Here is a 21,590-nt window from a genome sequence, read left to right on the forward strand (position 1 = left end):
GGCAATGTGAATGAAATGTGTGCAAATTCAGAAACACTTTACAGATGGTTGCTTGATTTGTTGGTCCCCTGGGATGACAGTAGTGACATACAACAAACTGTGTGGGCTAGACAAGGGAACGTGTCATCTCACCCTGATTCATGGAGGACAGACTTGCAAAATGCACCTACTGAGCTAAGCACCCTATGGCACCCTTTCCTTCCCTCCTCTGTCCTCTTGTTTGGGAACAATCTTAGGTGATCTTTGGTCAGCAGCATCAAAGCCCTACATGCACATTGGACTTCACATGGCAATCCATCACCGCTATCTCCCTGTGTTCCTAAAGCCATCTTATGAAGACAGAGGGTACCCACTGTGCTTCAGCATGAGCTCATCTGACTAAGGACATCTGCAGTAGTCCTTACATTCGTATAATCAGATTGCATACAATGGTACTCTGATTTTTCACATCAACAGATCTTCTTTAAGGGGAAATGTGTTAACCTAATGTCAGAGGAGAAATTATTTCCAATATATATGTACAATTTCATAACTTTTAAGAACTAAAATAAATTTCCATTGTCTTCAAATGAAGGATAATATAACAATAGTTAGAAAATATAAGTTGACAGCTACTTTCCTTAGATGTAAGTTGTTGAATGAACATTACAGAGAATGCTTCTCTCTGGAGACCTATTGACTCTAGTCATACAAGCAAATACATTTAAGGGAGAGATAAAATATTTGACTTCTAGTTTTATTTTTTATTTTCTACCACAACAGTTGGCAAACACCTTCACTTTTATGACTCTAACTATGACTCAAATGAAGGCAGATGCTTCCTTTGACCTTCTTGTCTGTGGAGAGTCCACATCAGGATGGCAACAGTGCCTGGTCATGGGACCCACTCCACAGAACAGGGCTTACACCCAGGCTCAGACAAATGCATGTTTGTGTCTTGCTTCTCCATGTGTGTCTCACTGTGCTGACACCACTGCAGTGTTCATGCAGTCGCCTTCAGCACTGTCCTCAGATTGTAACCCTAGAGCCAGGACAAGGTTATGTTTAAGGTGAAAAGTGACAGGAGACTGGGAGTGCCTGTTGTTGTTGGGCGAATCAGAGCCTAGAGGCTTGGCCAGGCAGCTTCTGGAACCAGTGTACAAAGAGAGGATCAGTAACTGCTGGAGAGTGTCATTCCTCAGCATCACCTCAGCTTGGGGAGGAGAGCCTGAAAAGAAATAGCTGTTAGGAAAGAGTCAAGAAATGAGAGGGATCATTTCAAAGACAGGCCTGTTTAGTCTCTGTGACACCTGACAGAGATGGAGGAAAGAGGCAGGCATCAGGCTTTAAATCTACAGAGTTCCTGAGGATCCACAGATGTTCCTGGATTCTGGGGTTCTCAGAATATTGGGGAAATGGTGATTTGGTACAGTATGAGACTTCTACTATCACAGTCCCCTACATTACATCTCTTCAGCCCATTGGGACAACTCTCCTCCCAAGGGGGCTGAGGCAGCTTTGAGGAAACACCTGCTGAGCTGCAACCTCCAGTCCAGTGAGCTTTGCCCAGGAGATTACATGAGAGTCAGGAGTCCCCTGCGGCTTGTCAATTTCTCAGAAGAACACACTGCCCCCTGGACTAGGGATACTTTCTTTGTGGTTTGTGTTAAATATCTTCCACACGATTTCCATTATAAATTCCTTATTTCCTCTTCAAAATTGCTATTAACTTTATTTTCTTAAACATTAAAATTGTATTTTTTAAATTTTCATTGTATGTCTTCTGTGATTTTTTAATCGTTAGTTATTTTATCTCTGATTCAAAAATATCTGCAACTGTTCTTCAATCAGATTATATGTGGATTGTATTTTGTTCATTCACATGTAACTTTTCTGGAGTATAATAAAAATGTTTTGTTATTTGTGTGCTGTGACACAGAATTCTCTAGATTTTATCATCACAACTGAAATAATATTTGATTTTTGGTTCATTCATTTTTTTCCAGTACTGTTTGTTTTGCATTCTTAAATATTATGAAGCACACATTGCTTTGGGAGTATTCATTTCAGATTTTATACTAATTGAAATTGTAGTAGACATTAGTAACCTATGGGGATGTTTTTGTCACAAAGTAAATATCTAGACATGACTCACGATTGAATTATTCATGTCATTTAATGGCAGAAAATTCTTTCCTGAAGGTTTGACAGTGACATGTTTTGACATCCTCAGAGTCTGTGTTATTCTGATTGTTCATATGCTATGTTTTATAGAATGACAGAAGAAAAAAATAAAGAAAGAATTATTGTCCTGGAGATATGGACCTGTAGTAGAGAACCTGATTAGTATTTGTTAGGACCCACGTTTAAGACCCAGAGGTGAAAAATAAAAGTACTTTTGAAGTACTGAAAAATAACTTTTAGACTTTTAAAAATTTTAAATTATAAATTATTTCTGTGCATGTACAGCACACACATATGGATGCACACACAAATACACACACACAAATACACACACACAAATACACACACACACACACACACACACACACACACACACACACACACACACACGGCAGGGCGGGGGGAGGGAAAGAGAGAGAGAAGTGCTGTTGGATTCCCCAGGATCTGAAATTACAAGCTGTGATTAGCCACCCTACATGGGTGCTAGGAATGAACTTGAAACTAATTCAGAATCAGTATGTGATCTTAACCACTGAATCGTCTCTCCAGGCACCTAAAAACTTTAAATTTATGATACCCTCTTGAAATAATATTACTTAAAAGTGTTCTGAACCCTGCTATATCAAGGAATCTATTGTATTGTGTAAATACACAATGTCAGGGTAGTGACAAATCTTCCCTTCATTCTGAAGCTTATTTTTCTATATTCTAGACTATTTTAATTGGTAAGCCTATCACTCTAGTTACATCTTTTATTTAACTATACTTTTTTTCTCAAACAGTTCATGGAAGAACATTACAGAAACCAACCTTTATTAAACCAGTTATAAATACAGTGAGTCCTCTAGCTGTGTGACGAACCATAGGCTCCTGCTGGGAAAGAGTAAAGAGGCTCAGGGATGGACAGACAAAAGCTGCAGTCACATCACACCTGCTGCAGGCTAGAAAATCTTCACAATGTAACCTTTGATGTTCTGAAACATCACACAAGGACATTCCTATAGAATTTCCTGCCCCTGCCAGCGGGATCCTCAAAGGGGACCTAAAGGGAAGACCTGCAAATGAGAGGGACAAGAAACACAAAGAATGAGAGCAAGACAGGACATCTGATCAAGCTCCAAAATTTTATTTTTCTCTCAAGGCATATATAGATACTCAAAGGGGGTTTCAAGCAGGAAGGGACTTAACTATGGGAGTTCCAAGCAGGAAGGGACTTAATTATGGGCTGTTTGGCCAGAAGGGAATGTTGCTCTGGGGGTTATCTATCTACTCTTGTCTAACTGCCTAATTGCTTAACTGCAACTCATTCACCTGATATCTGAAAAGAGGTCCTTGTATTTGTGAGAAGGGTTCTGGTGCTATGGAAATTTAAGCAAGGCCTAGATCTAAGAAAAGAGGAGAGAAACCCAAATATGTCAGCATGTGTGTCAAGGGTCACTTAGGTTTATGACTCCTGTCAGTTACCAAACTATTTTACACATCAAGATCCTTCCTCAATAAGGATTATGGGTTCCCTTTGATGTTGTAAAACTCTCTATCAAAGAAAGAAAGGTGCCATTTGTTTACAGGCAGATTTATCTCCCTAGTGGAAGAGGTGCAGGGACAGGGCACCCTTAATTTTTAAAGTTATTTCAGTCCCAATAAAAATAAAGATATATCAATGTAACTATATTTGCAACTTATACATTTTAATTGGTAGCATTTCTATGAAATTATTATTCCCAGAAAAGAAATCATTCTAATATGTAGATCAGGAAATTTGAAGATTATTTAGAAGGAGAAAGAATGACTAAGTCTTACCTTAACCCATCTCTACTCTTCACATGCTATCTCTGAACGAAGTATAAAGATCCCAATGCATTCCATGCCTGTGATACCTTCATGAGAGACAGTCATGATCTGCTTCCACATGAATTCTGCCTTTAGTTCATACTCATTCCTTGTCCAGAAAACAACTAGAGTGGAGGAAGCTATAGCCACCAGGAAATAAATACTTCAGTCTGCACAGGTAACTATAGCAGGTGGCAGCCTCCAGGACTGCTTTAGAAATTTCCCTGCTCTAAGAAGAATGTGTTCAGTATCCTTTGGTGGGACCCTGATCAGTGCACTACATCAGTCTCAGAGGAACAGGGTAAAATGTTTCTGGCCTAAGGACAGCATTCTGTGGTGGCTCAAATGAGCATCCAAAGTCATGAAGAGGATTAGGCAAATCACATCTGATCTCTGACCAATTTTCCTTTCAACCTAGACTACATGGTTCTCATGGGGCTGATCCTAATCCACAGGCCCTATCCAAAAGACTGTCTTTTCTCCCTAAACACTCACAGAATATACATAGCACCTAAGACTACCTGCCATGACTTCCCCAAAGTGATGTACTCTAAAATTTCAAGTCAAAATAAACATTTCTTACCATAGTTGTTTCTGCCAGGAAGTTTGTATGCAAAATATGAAACTACAACTTTGAGATGCAGAAGAGAATTAGATATCCCAGAGCCTTACCCAGTTGGTGTGGGTTCCTGAGACTCAGAGTCCCTACTATCAGTTGAAACTCACACTTTGTATCCAGTCGAAGAGAGGGAAGAGGGATTATATGAGTAAGGGGCACCAAGATATGATAGGGAATTCTATAGAGACAACCAAACTAGTGGGAACTCATGAATTTTAGACCAACAGCTGTGGAGCCTGCATGGTTCTGGACTAGGCCCTCTGCATAAGTGAGACAATTGTGTAGCTTGGTCTGTTTAAGGGGTCCCTGGCAGTGGGATCAGGGCCTATTCCTATTTTTGGAGCCCATTGCCTGTTGTGGGACACCTTGTACAGCTTTTATGCAGGGAGGAGGGGCTTGGACCTGCCTCAACTGAATGTACCAGGCTTTGCTGACTCCCCATGGGAGGCCTTATTTTTTTGGAGGAGGGGATGGAGAGTGGGTTGGGGGAAGGTTGGGGGTGAGCAGAAGGAGGGATGAAAGGGGGATTTGTGGTTGGTACATAAAATGAAAAAAAATCTCATTAAAGAAAAAAAAGAAACTCACACACAAGGATCAGCACACTAGGAAGTCATCTCTGCTTGTTCAGCCTGCTGCAGTGTTAGGTGGAAGTTAACATGTAAGCCCCACCTGCCCAAGGAGCAAACTTCCTGGCATTCTGGGAGTTGGAAAATTATAACAAAGCCTCATGGGAACTATGATGAAATATAGATTTTGTCCAGATAAGCCAGGCAAACAAGTGTCAATAGTCCACACCGCTGAAAAGATTCCAGATGGTGTACTGAGCAAATTCCATGTTGGTGAGTATTTAAAATTTTAATAAAAAATTGCTTAAAATTAGCCAAAATAATTGAACTGTTCTTTTTTTTGGGGGGGTGTGAATTTCAGGATTATCAGAAGCCATGGAGAGATACCTCCCCTTAAACTCAGGGTGCAAGTTCTCTTCCCCAAAAGCCTAGAGCTAGCAGGTACCAGAGTGACAGCACCAATGACTTCATGATACCATTGGTGAAATTATTAAGGCCACTCTACATAGTTAAAAGGGAGGTTTATTTTGTGGGGTAACTTACAAGTGAAGGGATAGTTTACAGGGTCTAGGAAAGGCGTGGCTCAGTCCAACAGTGTTCTCTGGAGAACTCTGCTCTGTCTACCTCCAGCATCCAGGGTACAGGAACCAAGAGAATGGGCGAATCTGGATCTCAAGTCTTCAGGATCCTCTCTTGTCCCTGCCTTGTAGGTGTTGACAGTTACCTAATCTTCAGTGGGGCTTGGAACATCCCATCAAAGCTGGGATGGCTACCCACAACATCTCCCCCTTTTGTCTAAATAAGAAGATTCTAACCTAATACAAGACTATATAAAAGGGAATGGTAATCAAATATTGTCCAGGAGTAATGAGGGATAATGACCTAGATAAGATGGAACTACATCCAATGTGAACAATATCAAGCAAGAAACACATACTAAAATCCAGAGAAGTTTAGAGCTTAGGTAAATGGCATGTTGCAAAGATCATTCCAAAAGATGTCCTATCCTAAAGAACCTGAATCTAATACTTAATATGTTCTATCAAAGATATTATATATATATATATGTATATATATATATATATATATATATATATATATATATATATATATATACTAATTTGTAACTATAACTGCTAGTCTTCAATCCCTTCAAAGACCTGAGAAGGAATATAATGGTACCTGAGAAATGGAAGATGGATGCAAGCAACTTTCAGGAAACTTGCATGAGAAGACAGAGACAGCTGGTAGCCTGGACAGTCACCTAATGTTTCTCAGCATTGTTGGTGCATTGAAATTGGCTACAGGCCTAGAGTATCTGACAGACCATTTTCAGAAGCAGGAATTCTGAAAGACCATCTTACACTGTCTTGACAGAGTTCAGAAGTCACTTTTCCTTGTGTCCCAGTTGTCCAGAAGGACAGCACTCGTATTGTCAGCAGTTGAGGCAAGGGCAATTCTTTGCCCAGTAGGCCATTTTGTGCCAAGAAGACAAACTTCCAAATGGAAATGTCTTAGAAGCCCAATGGTCTCTCGGGATCAAATTGGTGCTGCCAGGGGCAATTGTGTCTCATGTCAACAGCATTCTAAGTTATTTAAATGCCATATTCTCTAGGTCTATGAAGTGTTTGAATATTACCTGTCCATCTGACCTATGTATCTGTAAATCTGGATAACCTAACTAACGTAACTATAGAGATGACAAGCATAGGTGACTATAAATCTATAAGTCTAACCTACCAAAATATCCTAAGGACTAAGGTTTCATGTAAACAAGGTAAACAGTCTATAAGCAAATGTATGGTAAAGGACGATGACTTCAAAATTGTGACAATACACAAGATATTTATAACAGAGGTAAGAATGTATAGTGTGATATGCAATGAGGCAATAATCTTAAATATATATTAATATACAGAATATCCTAAACAGAAGTAGAACATATATAAATTTATATTTGGATCCATATACAAATATACTTATATTTGTATCCATATATAAATATTTTAAATAAGAGTAGAAATATATGTACATTATAACAAATGTAGTTCTGTATTTGTATCAATATACAAATTATCTTAAACAGGAATATAAAATATATATAAAAATAGTTTACATTTGTATTAACATATAAGAATCCATAACAGTGCAAATTATCTAAGGCTGCTATTTTACTAAATTTGTTGACTATTATATACAATAATCTACCATAACATCTTATATCTATCCATTCCAATTCTTTTTTTTTTTTTTTTTTTTGGTTTTTTGAGACAGGGTTTCTCTGTGTAGCTTTGCGCCTTTCCTGGAACTCACTTTGTAGACCAGGCTGGCATCGAACTCACAGAGATCCACCTGCCTGTGCCTCCCAAGTGCTAGGATTAAAGGCGTGCACCACCACCGCCTGGCTCCATTCCATTTCTTCTTATCCCCCCCTTTTTGAGACACTTTTCATTTTCTTAAGCAGAATACTGAGTCTAATATTTTCTTCCACCCCCAACCCTATAACCATCATCTATAACCCTGAGAAATATGAAACCTTAGGGGGAAGGGGCATCATTTTCTTAGAATTGCTTCCTGCTGTTTAAGGGGTGATGGTATCTCTGTTGGGTACTATAAGAAAGCTCAGATAGTTAAATATCAGTTAGACTAACTATAGATTCCGCAGAAAGTCTCAGAGTAATGGATAAGATTGTCTGAAATTCTGGAAAGAAGTGTAATATGATGATGATTACCATGGCATCATTCTGGATTGGGTAGAGTTGTTGTTGGGGCCCCATCTTTCTTCTGGAGACTTCAGAGATTGCTATTGGAAATACTTATTTTTTATCAAAATGGAAAGTTTGGATTTAAAGATGACATGACATGTAAGACAGGATTCCGAGAAATCAAGTGTAAGCATGGAGAGAATTAAAATCTTGAAGACAATGGTCCCTTTTTATTGGCTTCCTTCTGTCCCACACCAGAGGGTTCTTCTGATATGGGACTGAAGAATCTCTCAACCTTTTCTTTTAGCAATAAGCTTGGGTTTAGAGAAGGATTGAGTCAATTCCATTTCCAAAGCCAGCTTGGTTTATAATTGAATTGGAACCACTTTTCTAGATTGATAGAGATATAGATGTTAGAAAGTAAGAGTTTACCCAGTGTAGATTGGTACCAATAGATTCTTTCTTTATGCTGTAAACATCTAGATATCCAAGGCCTTATAATTTCTGAAAGATGGGTATCTCTATTATCCTGGAAAGACAAAAACAGAACCCTACCCCAACCTTTGATTGTTAATTTTTTCTTACAACTTGTATAGATGTCACATTGGTGGGTAAGCTTTTACTTCTCATCATCAAGGGGTTTCTCCTGTTCGAATCGAATTTTTATTAATTTTGTTGGTATCCATAGCTTTTCTTCTCCTGCAGAAACAAAAGCAAAACCCCTTCCCCAATGTAGGACATATCCAGCTTTCCATTCTGAGGTCAACACATCTTTGAAATAAACTGGTTAGTTTAATTAGTTAGTTAGTTCAGGAGTTTTGTCTGTTGTCCAACATCTCTCCACAGCTGTTGTTCCTTTCTCATCAGCATTGAGAAAATTGAGGGTTAATAAAGCACTATGCAATCTATTTCTAGGAGTCATTGTCTCCTGTTACTGTTTATTTAGCATATCCTTTAAAGTTTGATTGGATCTTTCTATGACTGCTTGGCCTGTGGGATTGTGTGGTATACCTGTAACATGCTTTATATTGTAATAAGCAAAGAACTGTCTCATTTTATTGGAGACATATGCTGGGACATTGTCTGTCTTAATTTGTACAGGTATTCCCATGATGGCCATAACTTCTAATAGGTGTATAATCACAGAATCAGCCTTTCCAGAACTCATAAGAGTTACCCACTGAAATCTTGAATAGGTGTCAATGGTATGGTCTACATACTTTAATCTTCCAAATTCTACAAAATGAAACACATCCATCTGCCAAATTTCATTTCTTTGTATACCTTTTGGATTGCTCCCTGCAGGTAATGGAGTTTGGTTATAGAAGGAACAAGTAGGACATTTTTTTCCACAATATCCTTAGCTTGTTGTCAAGTGATGGAAAAATCCTTCTTCAAACCTTTGCTATTTACATGTATACAAAGAAGTGAAATTTGGCAGATGGATGTGTTTCTTTCTGAGGCTCCTAGCCCATTACCTATTAGTAACTGATCAATCTCTTCATTACCTTGTGCTAGAGGTCCTGGAAAACCTGTATGGGATTTGATATGTGATATATATATATATATATATATATATATATATAAATATATATATGTAGGATGTTCCCTTTTTCTGATGATTTCCTGCAGTTGTATGAATAATGAAGTTAATTCTGTATTATCAAGAATAAATTCAGCAGTTTCAATACGCAAAACAACTCTCTCTGCATATTGAGAGTCAGTGTTTATATTGAGGGGTTCTGTGAAGTCCATCAGTACCATAAGAATGGCATACAGTTCTGCCTTTTGTATAGAGTTGTATGGACTTTATACCACTTTACTTAAGTCTACTGATTTATATCCTGCATTCCCTAATTTATTTGCATCAGTATAAAATGTGAGGACTCCAGAAATTGGCTTTTGTCGTACAATGTGAGGAAGGACCCATTCAGTCTTCTTTATGAATTCTATTCCCTTAGTTTTGGGATAATGGTTATTAATCTCTCCCAAAAATTTACTGCCAGTATTCATTATCTTTCCATAGTGAGGAAATTTCCTTATTAGTTAAAGGTACTACAATTTCTACTGGGTCCATTCCTGTCAACTGGCGAAGTCTTAATTTACCTTTTTGAATCAAATCAGAGATCTTTTCTATATAAGTCTTTAATTTCTTATTTGGTTTACATGGTAGGGATATCCATTCCAATATAATATCTTCCCTCTGCATCAAATACCTGTGGGGGAATGTCTGGAGGGGAATATGACAAGAATCTATTTAAGCTCTGGATCCACATGATCCACATGTTCTTCTTGAATTGTCTTTTCTACTAGAGCCAATTTCTTCTCAGTTTTAACTGATAATTCTCTTGGACTATTTAATTCTTTGTCCTCTTCTAGAGTATTAGCCAAATTCTGTCGTCCATCTTTGGGTATTCCCATGATACCCAGTAAGTTGGAAATGCTTCCTAACAACTTTTAAAAATCCTTAAGAGTCTTCAGTCGATATCTCCTTAGTTGTAACTTTTGGGGTCTAATTTTTGTAGCTCTATCTTATATCCTAAGTACTTAATAGAATCCCCTTTGTATTTTTTCAGGAGCAATTTACAGTCCCCAGCAAGGCAAAACTTTTTTTGCTTCTGCAAACATGCTTTCTAATGTGTCTAACATTGGATCAGCTAATAGGATATCATCCATATAGTGATAAATTATGGATTGTGGAAACTTTACACGAATTATCTCCAATGGTTTTTGCAAAAAGTATTGACACAAGGTAGGGTTGTTTAACATTCCCTGTGGGAGAACCTTCCATTGATATCTCTTGACTGACTGGGAATTGTTATAATTAGGTACTGTGAAGACAAATTTTTCTCTATCATTTTCTTGTAAGAGTATGGTAAAGAAACAGTCTTTTAAGTCAATAACTATTATAAGCCATTTTTTTGGGTAGCAGAGAGGGCAAGGGCATCCCAGTCTGTAGGGAGCCCAGAGGCTGAATTATTTTATTAATAGCTCTCAGATCTGTCAGCATTCTCCAATTACTAGACTTTGTTTTAATAGCAAGTACAGGAGAATTCCAAGGGTTGGTAGATTCTTCAATGTGTTGAGCATTTAACTGTTCTTGAACCAGCTGTTCTAAAGCTTGAAGCTTCTCTTTTGTCAAAGGCCATTGTTCAACACAGACAGGCTTATTAGTTAGCCATTTTAAAGGTAAAGCAGTTGGTACTTCTGAGAGTTCAACAGCAGTTGTGCTCTGTGTGTGTATAGCTGGAATGGTTGGTGACTGTTTTTTATACCATATCATGATATTATTCCTAGAAACATGTGTTGATATGTATTCCTTTACTGAGAGTGTAGGAATTTTAATCTGGGTATTCCATTATGATAACAGATCTCAGCCTCAATGATTTACTGCTCCATTTGGTACATATGGCTTCAGCCTTCCTCTCTGTCATTCTGGCCCTATGTATTAAATCCATCACTAACTCTGTTTTATCTGAGATATGGTTCCAATCCCTAGAAGTTGGACATCTACCTCTTGAAGAGGCCAATTTGGATACCATGATTTTGGTGTAATTATAGTCACATCCGTACCTGTGTCTACCAGGCCCTCCAGAATCAGGCCATTAATTTGAATTCTAAGCTTTAGTCGTTGTTCATTAATGGAAGTCTGCCAAAATATTTGTTTTATTGTATTCTTTGGAAATTGTGATTCATCTCTCAGAGCTGTTTTATCATTCATTGCAGTATCGGTTTTTACGTAGGCATTGGTTTATTCAGTTGTCCTGGAGAGGAATTTCTTCCACAGTGGCTGGAAATGTTTGTATCACGTTTGATTTGGGGGCCTGCAAGAGGCCCCCTGAGTCATTTCCCACCAGTAAAGGGTTGCCTCATATATCTATTTTTGATCTGCACTCACTAGTCCAATGTGGGCCTTTGCCACATCTACATAATCCAGGAGGTTGGGGTCTCCTGTTTGGACTATTTCTAGAAGTAGTATTACCTCTAGGAGCACCTCATGTACAGTTTTTACTTATATGACCTGGTGTACTACATTTAAAACATTTGGTACCACGGGGCCTTCTTCCACCTCTGGGATTTGTATCTCCTATCCAAGCCTCATTACTGTAGTTAAGAGACTGAACACCCTAGTATACTGAATCCATTCTTCCAAAGGAGCTGATCTGACTTTTAATGGTGTACGTATTTTTTTGCATTCTGCATTAGCATTGTCAAACGCCAAGGACTCAGATAATACTTTTCTTAATTCTTTATCTGACATAGCTTTTGTTATAGCTGTGTTCAGCCTTTGTAAAACCATCTCTCCAGTACCCCATTGCTATCTTTTAAAGCCTATAAATCCTGGTTAGCAGGTTCCAGAGAGACAATCTTTTTCTGTAAGCTTTCACTGCTATCTTTGAAAGCCTGTAAAATTCTGGTTAGCAGATTCCAGAAAGAGAATCTTTTTCTGTAAGCCTTCATTGCTATCTTTTAAAGCCTGTAAATCCTGATTAACTGATTCCAGAGAAAGAATCTTTTTCTGTAATCCTTTATTACTCTCTTTGAAAGCCTGTAAATCCTGGTTAGCAGATTCCAGAGAGCGAATCTTTTTCTGTAAGCCTTCATTGCTATCTTTTAAAGCCTGTATCAGTCCCAATAATAACTCATCTTTGTTCTTATTATTAAACCAGTGTTTGAACACTGTGTTAATTATTATGATGAATGCCAAAATCATACAAGCCAGATATGCCTTAGGAAGGTCATATATTTCCCGGAAAGTGTCATTCATCATACAGGCAAAAAGGTTTTTAAATTCTTATAAGATAATGTTGTCAGCCATATTACAAGAATTACTCAAAATTTGTTTTCAGTTTTAAGGTGTAAAATTATCAAGTACTTTGACTTGAAATAAGATGCTGGTTTACCTATCTTACCTTTCTGTGGTTTGGGGGGTGTAGTAGCACTTTTCAGCCATCAGAAGGTATTGGTATAGCTCTAAAGCAGGTCCTGTTGAATATCTTGGCTGGCTGCAAAGTGAGCACAGGGTGTAGGCAGTTCTTCTGGTGACTCCCTGGAGTCAGGGTGTGGAGAGTTCCAGGCCACTCTAAGCCTCTCTTTGCCTCTACAGACAATAGGTCTGCCAGCAGGCCTGGCTCCAAGCCCTTTCTGTGCTTCTGTAGGGTGCCCCTGGGGACAGTGTCTATTTTAACTAAGTGAAACTGTGGAAGCCTCAGGCTAGGGCAGGGAACCAATGTTCAAGGAGGAGGAGCACCTCACTCACAGTGGTTTCACTAGTCTGGGGGCTAAACTTGCCTTGGAACTGAGACTGGATTAGCTCCTTTTCAGGAATGAAACTGTGTAGGTTTTTCCTGGTTTTATGGATCTCTGTAGGTGGTACCCTACAGCTTCAAGTGCCTGCCAGCTAGGGAGGAAGCTGAGGGTGGGAGCCACCCCGGCCTATGGAAATTGCCCCATGTGAGCACCCGATATTGGTGAAATTATTAAGGCCACTCCATGTAGTTAAAAGGGAGGTTTATTTTGTGGGGTAACTCACAAGTGAAGAGATAGTTTACAGGGTCTGGGAAAGGTGTAGTACAGTCCAGCAGTGTTCTCTGGAGAACTCTGCTCAGTCTACCTCCAGCGTCCAGGGTCCAGGAACCAAGAGAATGGGCACATCCGGATCTCGGGTCTTCAGAGTCCTCTCTTGTTCCTGCCTTGTAGGCATGACGGTTACCTAATCTTCAATGGGGGTTGGAACTTCCAGATCAAAGCTGGGATGGCTACCCACTACATGATACCTCAGAGAACCTTACTTCCTCTTTGATTTCATGGAATTACTGAACACTATTGGTGGTAGAACTCACACTTTGAGGTTCTGGTTGATTTTTTTTTTTCTTTTAGTAAATCCATCTGGACCTGGGCATTTTTAGTTGGGAGATTCTCATTATTGGTTATGGATCTGCTTATATTATTTAATTCATCTTGATTTCATTTTGATATGTTATGTGCATCTAGAATTGTATCCACTTCTTTTAGATTTTCTAGTCTAGTGCGATAGAGATTTAAAGATCTTAAAAGTTCATGAAGTTTGACATTGACAGATGTCTCAGCATTTAAGAGCACTTGGTGCTCTAGCAAAAAGACTCATTTTAGGTTACCAAAAATTTCATGACTGCTGTTGATCACATGTTACTCTAGTTCCAGAGGATTTGATACCTTCTTTCATCTCCCACAAACACCAGGCACACACATATATGTTTGTTTTACATATGCAGATAAAATTATCATGCACATACAATTAAAATAAATATGTTTAAGTTAAAATATTTTTTCTGATTCACATGTGGTAGTGGCTCACATCCTTAATCCTAGCACTGGGGAGGCAGAGACAGACAGATTTCAATGAGTTTGTGGTCAGCCTAGTCTAAAAAAAAAATGAGTTTTAGGATGGCTTGATCTGTTCAGAGAAACCCTGTGTCAAAAAAGCTACAATAATAATGTTTTTCTGAATTTAATTGATGTATGTGTTGTAATATTCTCGTTGATATCTGAAGGAACATTGGCTCTTCTCCCTACTTTGATTAATTTGACTAAGATTATTTTCTATCTTGTGTTTCTCAAAGACTCAACTCTTTATTTCCTTGGTTGTTTTACTGAGTATTTTTCTCATTCATTTCAGTCCTGATTTTCCTTCTCTTTTCCCATTGACTGATTGGGGTTTGGTTTGTTCTTAGTTTTCTGAGTTCCTCGGGTACATAATTATGTTATTTGAGGTATACTTGGATGAAGGTTGTTTGATTTTTGAGGTAGCTTAAAGGAACAGGAAGCAAAAAGAGATGAGAGCCTGGACTTCAGCAGGGTTGAGTGGTCTATGACCCAATTGTATCCCTTTCAGAAGTCATTTGAACTACTTTCAGGGATTTGGAGACTCTTATCTCACTTAAGTGTGTCCAAATGACATAATGGGCTATGTACAAAGAGCAGCAGGGAGAGTATCCAAGAAGAGGGTCCATCAGAGGGCCTACAAGAGACTCTAAATCATGGCAAAGACCCAGAATATAAGTAAGCATGTAATAACTGCACAACCTTGAGGGGAATGTTAAGACACAAAGTTAATGAGGAAAAAATACTTCAAGATCAGGATAACTTAATATAAGTTTAAATATAAAGTTAATACAAGGTTAAATGCATTTGTAAAACTGGCTGGCCCATGTATTGTAGTTCCATAGAGGGATAAAGTAGCTGTAATCAGTTGTTTGTTACCTCAGACTCCTACATAAGCATTCAGCACCTGAATTCTGTACAAACAAACAAACAAACAAATAAATAAAAGTCAGTTAAAATCATACCTGATTAACTGTTTAAAAGAAAAATGGAATCCTAGTGACGAATTTTTATAGAATTGACCTGCAAAGACACTGCTTGGATACTCTGAATAACTTCTGTTTCTTTGAGTCAATTTCTGTTATCATGAATAGACCACTGTAACCTTAGGATTTTACAAACCTTAATCATCAAATTAATATTTCTTTCTAATGTTTCTCTGTTTATTCCTCCCTGGTTGTACTGGAACTTGCTCTGTGGCCCAGGCTGGCCTTAAACTCAGAAATTCATCTGCCTCTGCTTCCCACATGCTGGGATTAAAGATGTGCCCCCCACCCTCTTTTGTTATAAGTTGTAAGCTAGTGTTAGTATTTTAGAGGTTTTTAAACCACATCCCCCATGGTCTCAAAGATTCTGAGAAAAAGAAAGTTTGCATTTCAGCAAGAGTTTCAAAGATATCAGTGACCTAAATGGGGAACATGTTCTTTAAAGAAGAACCAAGAAGTGAGTGAAGTGTTTTTAAGTGAACGAGACATCTTTAATTACATTTAGCCATTTTCATTTGTATGGACAAATTTATTTTCATTAAAACATTTTAACTATCATGAGATAAACTTGAGTAATTTTTTTCAATATTCTTTATCTCTTAGCTGTTCACAAGTGCACAGTGCATTCTTCCTGGGATGACTCTCCTTCTCCCTGTCACAGAGTCAGGACAGGGGCTTTAAAGGAAACTTTCAGGAAAACATGCCTGGGTCCTCAATGGACACTCCACATCTCATCTCCAGAGCCAACTTTTCAATCAAGCAAAACAGCATGCAAAATTTTTCCTATATTATCCATTTGCAAGATATTTGGATCACCGAAAGACTGAATCCAGTGATTTACATATGCATACACAGTTAGTGTGTGTGTGTGTGTGTGTGTGTGTGTGTGTGTGTGTGTGTGTGTGTAGGAGTCAATCTGAAAAACTTAAGTTTTTTTTTCTTATAAAGACCTCAAGTTGAGCCTAGAATATTGGTGCATGATTTTTAACTTAGTACTTGGGAGGCAGAGGCAGGTGGGTCTCTGTGAGATTGAGATCAGACTTATCTATCTACTTGTGACTAGGACAGCCAGAGTTACATAGTGAAACTCTGTCTCAAAAAAAAAAAAAGAAAGAAAGTAAAAGGGAGGGAAAGGAAAGAAAAGGAAAGGAAAGAAATAAAGTTGCAAGTAATGTAAGTACTATAACCCAGAGGCCATCAGACAAAAAAACTATAAAATTACAAAAGAGTGTCCAGGCTACTAGCTGGGGCAGAAAGAAAAGCAGACCTCAGATAGAAGAACTACTGTATCTCATTCAGGGAAAGCAGGCTTTGAGACCCAGTCAAATAAGCAGGCATTAGGATCCTCTGTAATCCTGTGTGACAGTCTATCCTAGGTAGGTTAAGATCTCATCTTGACTTTCTTGCTCACTTCCTACAGGCCAGTGGGTTCTTTGAGAAGGGGGATAAAAATTATTTAATTTTGGGATCTAGGCACTGTTGTAAGCAGGAGCTGAGTTGCTGGATGAGAAAGGTTCAGATGAGCTTGGAGTTATATGAGAGGAAGGGCATGAAATCCATTTTATCTTATGAAGTTATCTCTATCAGTTTATAAATTAATATCATAAGTTTTCTTTTCTTTTCTATTTTTTTAAAAAGATTTATTTATGTATACAGCATGTATGACTGCAGGCCAGAAGAGGGCACCAGATCTCATTACAGGTGGTTGTGAGCCACCATGTGGTTGCTGGGAACTGAACTCAGGACCTCTGGAAGTGCAGTCAGTGCTCCTAACCTCTGAGTCATCTCTCCAGAACCCTAAGTTTTAAATTTGGGTCAACAATGACCATTGTCTAGTATATATTAAGGGTATATTTGAACTTACACCTGAAGAAATGCAGTGGTCTGTGGTTTCCCAAATGGGGGTCTTTTAGGTTAACCCACAGAGTCAGGCTAGGTCTATGTAATTTGAAACAGACAATTAGGAAACTATGACTGTTGCTTGAGAATTTCTCTCCAGCTCCTGCCACCAAGTCTCACCAGTCCCAAAGCCCACTTATAAAATAAACACACAGACTCTTATATTATTTAAACTGCTTGGCCATTAGCTCAGGCCTATCATTGTTTACCTCTTACTATTATATTTAGCCCATTTCTATTAATCTTTACTTTGCCACATGGTTTGTGGCTTACTGGCACTTTACATCTTCCTTGTCCTGGCAGCGGCTCCAGGCAGTCTCCTCCTTCCTTCCTCCTTCCTCAATTCTCCTCTCTACTTGTCCCACTTATACTACCTGTCTGGTCACTGGCCAATCAGTGCTTTATTTATATAGAACGATATCCACAGCATATGACAGATGTAGAACAAAGGTTAAAGAGGGGTCATATTTAGCCACCTGGAGGCATCAGACTTGGGTTTCTGATTGAACAAACATATATGGGAGATTGAGGGGTGCTTCATTCCAGAGATGCAGGAATGGTTCAACATAAGTTAATCCATAAATGTCATCCATCACATAATTAGAATGAAAGAAAAAAACCACATGATCATCTAATTAGTTGAAGAAATGATCTTTGACACAATTCTATATCCATGCATGATAAAGGTTCTGGAGACATTAGGAATACAAGGGTCATACCTCAATATAATAAAGGCAATGAACAGCAAGTCCATAGTTGCATCAACCAAAATGGTCATAAACTGAGGAATTTTCACTAAAATAAGAGAAAACACCAGATTTCAACTCTCTTCATGCCTACTTAAAATAGAACTTGAAGACTTATCTTAAACACTAAGAATACTGAAAGTCAAATAGAAGGTTGCAAATAGAAAGGGGAGAATTCAAAGTAGCCCTATTTGCAGATGGTATGATTTTATACATAAAAGACCCTAAACGTTCTACTAGGAATCTTGCCCTTCTTGAAAATGTCACACCTACATGAAAATATATCTTCTCTTTCAACATGGCCACCCATCTCCCAGAATACACTCTTTCAACTTCATCCCCTTTCTTTTTTATACATGTCACGTCTCACTATAGTTAACTGTGCCTGTTTGCTCTTTCCTGTTCAATCACTCAGTACCTTCCAAGCTTAAATTTTCCACTCCAGGATTTTTCCTCTCTATTTTCATTTTGTCTATATTCTTCCAACTTCTCTCTCTTATGGCATTCTCCTTCCCCAAACAATGGTCCTTTCTAGTATCTTGTTTCCCACATAATTCCTAATTAAACAAACAGAGAAAAAGATTCAAAGCAAGAGTCTACACAAAAGCAACAACATGTGGTGATTTCTTTCTATGCCTGAGTGTATTATTCTACTCTGATTTTTTCATCTAAAAATTTCATTTCCTTTTCTTTATAGCAGAACTAAAAACCTTCAGAACAGCAAATGCAACTGTCAACCTAATGAAGAAGCAACCCACAGAATGAGATAAAACATTTGCCTTCTGTACATCTGACAGAGGATTTGCATCTAGAATATAAAATGTACTCAGAAACTAAATATCAAAAAAATAAACTACCCAATTTAAAAAGCTAGTGCAGAATTGAACAGAGGGTGGTTCAAAGAAAAAATAAAATGGCTAGTAAGCATCTAGGGAACTAGTCAAAATCTTTAGCCATCAGCAAAATGCAGAGTATAGTTAATTTGAATTTCCATGTAACTCCAGTCAGAAGGGCCAACATCAAGAATTCAAATGACAGCAAATGCTGGTGTAGATGTGATGGAAGGGCAACTCTTCTGTAGTGTTTGTGGGAGTGTAAAAACAAATGTGGTCACTTTGTGAAGTAGTCTGGACTTTTCAACAGCAAAAAAAAAAAAGCTAGAAAACAACTATTCTATTACCTGGCTATAATACCTCTGGGTGTGGTGGTTTGAATAGGAATGGCCCCCAGTCTCAGCTTCACTACTTAGATCTAAAACTTTTTCACCCAGAGTATACACTTCTATAACAATAACACTTTACCATGTAAAGGTAAGATCATTACAAGTACAATGTTTGCCATGTAGATGACATGTTATTGGACTGATCCATGCCCATCCTTTTGTCACTGGTGCTCTCAAACTAAGTAGGCAGAGTAGAGACTTTGTGGCATAAACTGTGTCAATGTTAAACACTGAAAGAGTCCTAGACCCAGTTTTGTACAGATGATAAATTCTGAGTCTTAATAATCTCTGCCGCATAGGACTACGAAGTCATAGTTATTACACCTTACAAATAACATAAACTATTGATACTTTTATAACTTTGATGGAATGCGGTTGAGCTTATATTTTTAATATACTTTTCAGATTATAACATGATTAAAACATTTTCCAGTTTCTTTCTATTCATTTATTACATTATGTATTTCTAAGTACAGCTGTTCAGGCAGTTAATGTTACTTATATATCATTTGCATGCATTTAATGATGAATTTGTATACATATTACCCTTCACATGTGCAATGTGTCCAGGAAGGTAGAAGTGATTCTTAACTGACCAGTCAGGAGATACTGACATTGACCTTCCCTTGTGTGGAATCCTTTAGAACAGAATGAAGGCTGACAATGGACAGTATGAACCATCAGCACAGGGACTTAGCTCCATTCTGTTCCTCTCACAGAGCAGTTGGTTTCTGCTTCTTCCAAGCAGCTGGTCTGATCTCAAAGTCTTCTTTCTGGCTTGGTTTGTCTCAGAGTGACTATCAGCAGTCTTTATTGCTTACTATGGGAGGGAGGAGCCTAGTGAATCTGATCACTTTCAGGGACTTTTTGGAGCTATTTTGAGTATCTGGAGGAATTGTTTCTGTCTTGGAGGAAACTACTATACAATGGTCACTCAACCTGCTGTGTGGAAAAATCAAGCTGAGTGGAGTCTCCAGTAATAAATGAAGTGATGACAAGCGAATAAACCTAAGGTCAAACTCATCCTCAAAATGAATCTCAGTATAAATCACACAATTCACAGCAGAGTCATACACCTTTTAAAAATTAGCTTCTGATGCATTCTTGGGTCCCAATAAGTAGTATATAGGACACCAGATGACCATGCATCTAGAAATATGTTATAGGATCAGGACAGCCATGTAGTTGCCATTATAAAGTGGACACTACATTTCTAGGATGAGACAGAAGAGCTGAAGATTAGTGATCCTAATGATCTGAGGCACTTCAAACCCAGTGTCTCCATCCTTCTTGTACCACCATCTTTCTTTTAGTTCACACATAAATCCTATGGGTAGAAACAGTCTTCCTATACCAAGTTACCCTAATTCACACACACACACACACACACACACACACACACACACACACACACTCACACACACACACATACACACTCACACATGTGCCACACACATAAACAAGTGTCATGGTGTGCAAGTGAGCATCAGAGGACAGTTTATGGGAGTAGGTTCACTCCATCAACCATGTGGATTCCAAAGATTGAACTCAGGTTGTCAGATGTGGTATAAAGCACTTTAACCTGCTAAGCCCTCCCTAGGGCACACTGTTGGTTGCTTTTATAGGTTTTCTCTCAAGATTCAAAAAGACACTTATCAAATCAGTGTCTATTTGTATTTAATGACTATGTATATTTATATATGTATATATACATATATATTCTGTGTAATCATTATCAAGTGGTGATTTCAGAAATAAAAGTTCTCAAGTTGACTTATTACTCATTCTGTGGGCTTCAGGGATCTTCCTCACCAAGTCACAAGTTTTATTGCCAAATGAGCTCATGAACAAAGTGTCTCTGCTGGCAGAGATGAGTATTCAAGGAGACACCAACATGATTTCTGATCATTATTTGAATTGGCCGTAACTTCAGCTCAGTGTCAGAATCCAGACCTGTGGTCCTGTCATTAGCATGCTATTCTCTATGGGTTGTTGGCTGATGGACTCTTTTTTATGACTGGCTAGTTGTTTTTCTCTTTGTTTTGTTTCTGCCAATTCAAATGGACAGATCAGACCAGATTAAAAATAGATAAATGCAGGTTTATTGGGCATTGTTCCTCGGTAGGTTCACAGGTTCAAAAAAACCATGGCCAGGGAAGTCACATGCCCAGGGTAAGGCAGGGAGGTTTTATAAACTTTAGGCAAGGGGTGATGATGTGCCAGCCAGGAGCTGGGACTTGTGCCCCATAATGGTCAAAAGCTATACCTCTAGGTGGACACTTAGGTGGACTGGCCATGTCTGAATGACGGGTTGCATTGGCTGCCAGAAAAGTGGAATGTGGCTTTTGGTGCCATTCCTTTGTTCAGCGTATTCTCAGTGTGGTCAGGGTTGGAGCAAATAGGGCAGATGGGATTTTCCAGTTTGTGCAGTGGTGAACATGGGTTACAACTGAACACTCATTGCCATAGATTTAACTTAGGTGGCATCTGG

At 38.4% G+C, this 21,590-nt stretch overlaps 1 protein-coding gene and 1 gene segment (V, D, J or C); one reads left to right on the top strand and one right to left on the bottom strand.

Moving 5' to 3' along the window:
• LOC114687105 (immunoglobulin lambda-1 light chain-like) overlaps nucleotides 1-21,590 on the bottom strand; it is an 826,243-nt gene that overhangs the window by 660,888 nt on the left and 143,765 nt on the right. The gene's annotated exons all lie outside the window — the stretch shown is intronic.
• The window catches only part of LOC119088814, a 622,476-nt gene that overhangs the window by 371,994 nt on the left and 228,892 nt on the right, over nucleotides 1-21,590 (top strand).

This window comes from Peromyscus leucopus, chromosome 12, assembly GCF_004664715.2.
Source record: "Peromyscus leucopus breed LL Stock chromosome 12, UCI_PerLeu_2.1, whole genome shotgun sequence".
NCBI classification, from domain to species: Eukaryota; Metazoa; Chordata; class Mammalia; order Rodentia; family Cricetidae; genus Peromyscus; species Peromyscus leucopus.